Raw genomic sequence first — 6992 nt, 5'->3', positions numbered from 1 at the left:
CTCTAAAGAAACAAACTGAATGTTTGTTTTAAAGCAAAGTCACATTGTTCTATCTGCTGTGTCCAGTGCGGAAAATCGAACCTCGGATTTTAGCGTTATAAGTCCTTAAACTTATCGCTGACCCACCTTGGGGACAATATCTTAATGAAAATGAAAGTTAATAAGAAATTGGTGGACTTGCAATTTTGAAAATTTATTCAAGACAAAGAACTAGGCTGATAATATACTCTCTCTTTAATTTTAATATCTTTCCTTGAATACTAGCTAGTTTTCCTTTTTTCAGAAACCTAAAAAATGATTTTTCAGTTGATTTTTGGCTATCCTAATAGCTATGCAACTGGAGAAATTATTCGTCCTCGTGGCTAAATTATGTGCATAAAGTATAAATATCATATAATAGCTCTATGAAAATAAATACATTTAATAAAGAAAGGTTACACGTGTACTATTTCTATTTCGAGTGTCAAAATTTATTTACAGTTTGTTTGAATAAATAAGTTCATAGCAATAGAATGTAATTATTAACGTGTAAAGTATAATATTTTATGAGGTTTGTGTCGTTTTGTGTTTGTGAACTTTTTATTGCACGGTGAATTTGAAATGAAAGATAAAATGTTCGTTTTTAAACTAAAACAACCACAACAAGAAAAGCAAGATAAGTTTTTTATTTATGTACTAAGAATTTTGAAATGAAATCTATTATCGTGCTAATGTTCGACGTGCTTGCCAAAATATGTATATATTCTTGATCCAAAAACTACTTGCTGTTCAAACGTCGACCCAATTTCATCATTTGACCTACAGGAAAGGTTGCGATTAACCAGTTGATAACTGTAGAATGTGACGTAATAAGTTAAGAACATTTTTTCCAAATCGGATGTCCTTACGTCAATTTTCATCCTTCATTTCATTTTTTTTTGTTTTTGTTATTGAAACATTTATATATCGTTGTTCTGAAGTGGGTAAAGTAGCTTAATTGAATGAAAGTTTATTAAAACACATTGTTATAATTATTGGCTTTCTAGTTTGATTGAATCTGACATTGTTTAACAAATAGAAGGCTCAAAATGAATATGAAGCCCAACCTATCGTTTAATTGGTCACCTGTCACTGGGGTATACTAGTTTGGGTAGTGCTACCCCTGGTCGATAACCTTGGACAAAGACGAATCGGAAGAACAAGATAGGTTTGTTATAGTTCTGGAGTGTAGATTACATATATCTATGTAAATATTATTTTGTGACTCTTTTGGACTTTTGTGTTTAACCATGTTTATCTACAACTATTTGTCTGGTATTTAATCGCACTTTTTCAATAATACCGCAGCAACGTAATCATCAACAATACACAACGCTTTCACAGTTGTAAAACAAACTTGTTGAATCTACTTTGAAAAATTGTTATTTTTATGAGCAATATGTTGTTATATTGACTGTTTGAAGATTCTAATATAGGTTCGATAAAACATAAATATAGTTTTAACCTGTTATTCGAGTGAACCCTTGGAGACTGGCGTGTGTTCTTACCACATATTTAATCTCCTCGCAAAGGTTAATCTTGTCAGAAATATGTAGGTCATTGAATAATAAATATTTCTCACTTCTGTCCCAAGATGGCGACTGTGACCTTTGTTTGTACGTTTCGTTTATATGCTGACTTAACTGAAAATGCTTTCTTTAAACTGGATTATGAAATTATATTTTTGCATTAGGAGACCAGAAAACGTTTCATTTTAGGAGAGGTGTAGTTACTCAAAAAGGAGGTGGGGGGGGGGGTTAAAACCGATGCCGGAATATTTGTTTGTTTGTGATGAATTTCGCGCAAAGCTATACGAGGGCTATCTGCGCTAGCCGTCCCTGATTTAGTAGTGTAAGACTAAAGGGAAGGCAGCTAGTCATCACCAACCACCACCAACTCTTGGGCTACTCTTTTACCAACGAATAGTGGGGAATGACCGTCACATTATAGCGCTCCCACGGCTGAAAGGGCGAGCATGTTTGGTGTGACGGGTATTCGAACCCGCTACCCTCAGATTGCGAGTAGAGAACCCTAACCACCTGGCCATGCCGGAATGAGTGTGTTTATGTCATTACAGCAAAGCTACATCGGGCTATCTGCTATGTCCACCAAGGGGAACCGAACCCCTGATTTTAGCGTTGTAAATCCGAAGACTTGCCGCAGTCTCACCAGGAGACACCAGAATGATCTCGGAAACTGTTACGCATGCACATCCGCGTAGCTGCATTTGGGTCGTAACCCCAATTGGTCCGTCAAGATTGGACCATGCAATTTGTTCGGTGAGATTCGGGGAGGGGGACAACGCCATTTGTCTTGAAAATTAGACAATCGGAGATTTATTAGATGTATATACGAATTATAGAGTCGGTATATACTTACAGAACCAGAGCAGGACAATCGGTAAATTCCACTTAGCACTGTTAAATAATAGAAAGTTTCTAAATTTAGAGGTGTTTGCACAGTGGCAACATTTCGTGTAATCTGTTCCTGATAGTAAATTTGTGTGCGATATAATCGTGGGGGGTGAGAGTGGTGATTTTCCTGTCCCCGTTTATTTTTATCTATATATCCTCTGGGTTGAACTCTCAGTTGTCATCCCATTGAAAATATTTTTCATCTCCTCGGTTAAAGATTTTGAATTTATAATGCTTTTCTTTTAGAAATTTTAAATATCTGATACTGTTTAACCCATTTTCTACACGCGATGTTTATTTTAGCGGTTATCGCGTTCACAAACCACATATACTAATAATAGGGACGCTTTATCTTTTTTAACTGAGTCCATATGTGCAGTATAGCCCATTTCATATGTAATATCTTGTTGTGTATCCAGGATTTGCATAACAAGGCCAATACACACACAACACCAAAGAATGAATTCTAAAGCATGCCATGCCTCTTTTTAAATGGTAAAAAAAGGTTACAGTAGCAGCAAACGAAAAAAGCGCTTCTGTCTTGAAGAATATGGAAAACCCAAAGTTGAAAATCTAATCAGCGTCTGTTGAGCTAAAACCTGAATACTTTTAAAATTACTTACGAAATTAAAGATCCAACAGAAATCACTGGGCCTGAACATGGGGATCGTTCTCAACCATATAGCTCCTCCATGGCACACTCGTAAGTCTGGGCTTATGGCGCTAAAAATTGGGTTTCGATGCATGCGGTACGAACAGTATAAATAGATCATTAAGTAGCTTTGTAAATAATTTTCATTCTTTTCATTAGGTCACTTGTAAGGTGAAAACGCTAAAATAAAAATCGTTAAATTTCGAAAAAAGTGAAACTGTGAAACTTTTGATCCTCTAAGATAAAAGGGATTTACACATGATGTGTCGAGGTTTGTGATGCTGTTTTGTTGTCTGTCTATTATACACACACACACACTAGCTAGATAGTTAAAGGGATTTATACATGATGTGTCAAGGTTTGTGATGCTGTTTTGTTGTCTATCTGTTATATACACACACACACACACACACACACACACTGGTTAGATATTTAAAGGGATTTATACATGATGTGTCAAGGTTTGTGATGCTGTTTTGTTGTCTATCTATTACACACACTGGCTAGATATTTAAAGGGATTTATACATGATGTGTCAAGGTTTGTGATGCTGTTTTGTTGTCTATCTATTATACACACACACTGGCTAGATATTTAAGGGAATTTATACATGATGTGTCAAGGTTTGTGATGCTGTTTTGTTGTCTATCTATTATACACACACACTGGCTAGATATTTAAGGGAATTTATACATGATGTGTCAAGGTTTGTGATGCTGTTTTGTTGTCTATCTATTACACACACACACACACTGGCTAGATATTGAAAGGGATTTACACATGATGTATCATGGCTTGTGATGCTGTTTTGTTGTCTGTTTATTACACACGCACACTGGCTAGATATTACATTCACAAATCGGGCCCTGGTTATGATCGTTTACTTATAAACGAAAAATATAATTAGGAGTTGCAGCAACTATGTGTAGAATAATATTGATCTTAACAGTTCGACTACTGTGCGTTATTGTGGAGAAAATAGAGCCATCCCATTAAGTATCACGCCCTAACTAAGGCTTGGCAGCTATACGAGTAAGAGTTTTCGTTTGTATTCCAGTATTTACTAGCAATTGTTTGTTGAGACCGCCTAAAAAAATGGATATTCGTAATATCAACGTATAAGGTCATTTCAACTTTTTGACAGGTTGTTTTAGTGTTACAGTTCCCGTTTACCTTCTTTTTCTTTTCGTCATAAGAAATTAGTGTAAACAGTTTGGATAGTTTGTTAGTTATAAATCAGACCGAATAAATCTGCTTCAGTTAGCAAATGGCAGAAGCGTCGCTAGGTGCTTAAAGGATTCGGGGTTCGGATCTTGTATACCAGTAGCTAGCGACACCTGTGGCAGATGGACAAAAGTACAAAATACACCAAAATAACTGATAACTGTTCAATAATAAGGTTCCTGTATAGTGACTGCAGTAATGTAGTTTGAACTATTATTTTCACTTTTCTAATGGTAAGGTACTTGCGTTTCTGCAAAAACGTTATAGTGCCAAATATATTTACACAAATATATAAAAAAAAAAAACAACTATACGTATTTTCACCTTCAAACTTTTGTTTGAGTAAACATTTTGTTGGGTGTTACTGCATGTATAATAAACACGTGGGGCACATGCACTACGTAGAATGTAGACCTTAGTTATCATCTACAAGAAGCTTATTTAAAAGAATGACTTAATGTTGCCCACCCGTCTTGTATTATGTCTATTCAAGCAATACATTCAGGACGTTAACCTCAGTCTTGTGCTTGGTGGGTTCCGAATGTGTGGAATTTAGCTGATTAAAGTTCCACATCATTTATTTTAATGGAAGCATTGAAGCATAGCATGCTGCGGATCGTTTTCATCTTGTACCGAAAACTAGGTTATTTTTTCTACGGTGCTTTTGTTCATGAGTTTGTTGTGTTTTGGTATATATTCCAAGTTTCATTTATTAACAGCTTTTGGATAAAATCAGTAGCTCGTAGTCTTAGTGCTATATCTAGTCAGGTGTGGTAAATTTCGCAATTTCGGTTAATGACCAGGCCGAACAATTGTAAAATTATGTATTTTTAATAAAAACAATGAATGAAATGCAAGATATTCACTTGAATTTGTTTAACGTACAAGCAGTAATGAGACATGTACGTGTATCTCAGCAGAAAGTCCACAGTATATATAGATAGCATCGACATTGCTTTGTCCGTGTATGCTTCTTTTGTTATCAGTTGTTTATAAAATATTTATAAATAGAAGCGAAAGATTTCTGTATTAACTTATTTAAACGCATATTAAGTTTTCACTGTATTGTAGAGTATAGGATGTAACAGTATATGCACTGAATTCCGTAATCACTGGTCCACTGCCTTATTTCATGCTCTGTCGTTTTCATTAACTTGCAGTGCAAGTAGATTATCTGTGCTGTTTTACATGTATGAACTTGAAGGCTTGATATATTATAAAATATTGTACCTTTTAACAAATCTTAAATTTGTTTTTGAACGATATATAAATAGTATCGGTATACTAATATGATAGTCACACATAAAATCATGATCGCGTCTCGGAGATTTTCATACCTTGTTTTTAATGTTTTTTCATTAATTTCACGCATAGTGATTATTAATAAAATACGTGCACCTTTTTGTTTTACATTTGTATAAAGCACAGAGTTATACGGTTATATTTTTATCTTTCTTAAATATTGAATGCAAAATTAAAAATAAATGAAGTATAAAAATGATTAGTTAAATGACGATTACAAAATCTTTACGTTAGTATAAGCACGTGAGTAAATTACCAAATCGGTGAATGGCCTCGTTTTCTAGCCTCGTACAATGCTAACCTGTATTATAAGTGAGTGTAACTTGGACGGCCTCAAGTAAACAGTATTAAAATACAATAATATCAAACTCTTGTTTGGTTAGATAGTTTTATACACGATATGTATCTCTTTATTTACCAAGACGAATTTCAGAATACAGCATTTGAGCATGACAGCTGGTTAAGTTTTATGAAAAAAAATTGATTAAGTAAAAGGCCTTTTTTCACATTTGTTTGTAACAAACTTATTTTTGTATTGTTGTCTTTTAATTTTACTAAATTGTTTTTTTTTTCTAATTTCTAAAAAGCACCTCAGCAGAAATTTTCTGGTCAACAATTTGTTATATTTTCAGTATGAGTTTTGATATTTTCTAGTATGTTTTAAATAAGTATGATCCTTTAAAATAAAATAGATTTTGAATTCTCCACTAATGCTGGAGCACATCATAAAATTGCCTATTTCCTTTATACAGTTCAAGTTTTACAGTTGTTTTCATGTATGGCTTACCAATCATAATAGTTTTGATTAAGTAAACTTATTGTTGTGAGCTATATTTTTAGTATTTTAATTTGGATAATTGTTGCTAGAAGGCATATGTTATGACATCTTTTTGAAATGTGATGAAAGTTAGTAATCTACAAGTTATGTCAGAGTTCTTTTATTTACACCAAAATAATCTCACTTCTTTCACTACTGTTGTAACATGTTCTATCAATGAGTGAGTTCTTCTGGATCATTTGGTAAAACTAATATCAAGCTCAATCCATATAACAAAAACAAATTATTTTATTTTTCTTTAACGTTTGCTACAGCTACTTTCACTTGTAGGCCTAATTTTACAAACAAAATTGGAACAGAAATGCTGAAACTAATGGAAAGCCTAACTCACAAATAAACTCATTAGTTAAATTTCTTCTTACTAATCATCGATAAAAACACATGTTGACAGCAAAAATGATAATCATGGTCTTGATGTATTTTTCACTTCAACATTTTCAAAAGTATAACTTATTATTGGTTTGGTTCTGACAGTTGCAATATTCACAAATCCATTATTATAATTGGTTAATGATTAATTATAATTGTGAAGTAATAACCTACA

The 6992-nt window shown here is 33.6% G+C and overlaps 1 long non-coding RNA gene across 1 annotated transcript in view; it reads left to right on the top strand.

Moving 5' to 3' along the window:
* The window catches only part of LOC111088435, an 18036-nt gene extending 11794 nt beyond the window's left edge, over window positions 1–6242 (top strand). The window contains exons 2-3 of the long non-coding RNA XR_002612961.1: window positions 652–659; window positions 6209–6242. This is a non-coding gene — a long non-coding RNA (uncharacterized LOC111088435). The remainder of the gene's footprint in view (window positions 1–651; window positions 660–6208) is intronic.
* Window positions 6243–6992: the final 750 nt, after the last annotated feature.

The sequence above is a fragment of the Limulus polyphemus genome, unplaced genomic scaffold, assembly GCF_000517525.1.
Source record: "Limulus polyphemus unplaced genomic scaffold, Limulus_polyphemus-2.1.2 Scaffold3763, whole genome shotgun sequence".
Classification (NCBI taxonomy): domain Eukaryota; kingdom Metazoa; phylum Arthropoda; class Merostomata; order Xiphosura; family Limulidae; genus Limulus; species Limulus polyphemus.
The sequence above is the reverse complement of the archived record's forward strand: the minus strand, read 5'-3'. Positions and strand labels throughout refer to the sequence as shown.